This window comes from Myotis davidii, unplaced genomic scaffold (assembly GCF_000327345.1).
Source record: "Myotis davidii unplaced genomic scaffold, ASM32734v1 scaffold356, whole genome shotgun sequence".
Taxonomy (NCBI): Eukaryota; Metazoa; Chordata; class Mammalia; order Chiroptera; family Vespertilionidae; genus Myotis; species Myotis davidii.
In genome coordinates, this window is record NW_006288188.1 from 920086 (window position 1) to 920830 (window position 745).

At 63.2% G+C, this 745-nt stretch overlaps 1 protein-coding gene across 1 annotated transcript in view; it reads right to left on the reverse strand.

Moving 5' to 3' along the window:
• Positions 1–745, reverse strand: part of NUDT9 (nudix hydrolase 9) — a 46585-nt gene extending 45840 nt beyond the window's left edge. Inside the window, exon 1 of the mRNA XM_006760053.2 lies at positions 552–745. The gene's annotated coding sequence lies outside the window, so the exon portion shown is untranslated. The remainder of the gene's footprint in view (positions 1–551) is intronic.

The window sequence follows — 745 nt, forward strand, 5'->3', positions numbered from 1 at the left end:
CAGCGGGCACTAGGACCCGGCCGCCCTCCCGTTCCCGGAGGGAGTCGCTGGGTCTAATGATTAGACTCTAATCTCATAAACCCTAGGGGACCAGGAGCCCTCCCAAAATAACAGTCCTGCGCTTCCCCCAGGGGGTGCGAGTAGCCAGACCGGCCGCGGACGCCGAAGCTCCCAGCCCCCGCAGCCCGGGAAACAGCAGGCCGGAGCGGGGACCGCCGGGGCTTGACGGCGCTTTACGGCTTTGCCGCAAAGCAAAGACCGTCGGGCTGCGTCGCGCGCGCCTTCTCGGATCTCCCACTCCGCGCAGGCGTCGTGGGGGCGCGGGGCAGGGAATAGCGAGAGTGAAAGAAGGCGAGGAAGTGGAAGGGGGAGAGAGAAAGAAGGGAAGGGGGTTAGGAGGAGTTTGTTGCCCTGTTTGGGGGACAGGAAGGATTACAAACAGCTGCTGTACTGAGTCACGCGCGTCCTAGTCATATCTGAGGAAGCGGCCGCAGGGAAGGGAGGGAGGGAGAGAAGGGGTGCGGTCGGCGGAGCTGGCGCTCTTCTCTTACTTTTTTACCAGTTATTCGCTGCAGTCGCTACATTTCGCAACGCTTTGCCCGGGGTGATCCTGACAAACCGGAGGAGTAAGCCATCTGTGAAATAGGCACTCAGCCCGGAGCAGGATCCGAGGGGCGACGCCCAGGCAGAAATTAGACCAGCCGCCCGGCCGGTGGCCCGGTTCGTGGGACGGTGGTCCCAGCAC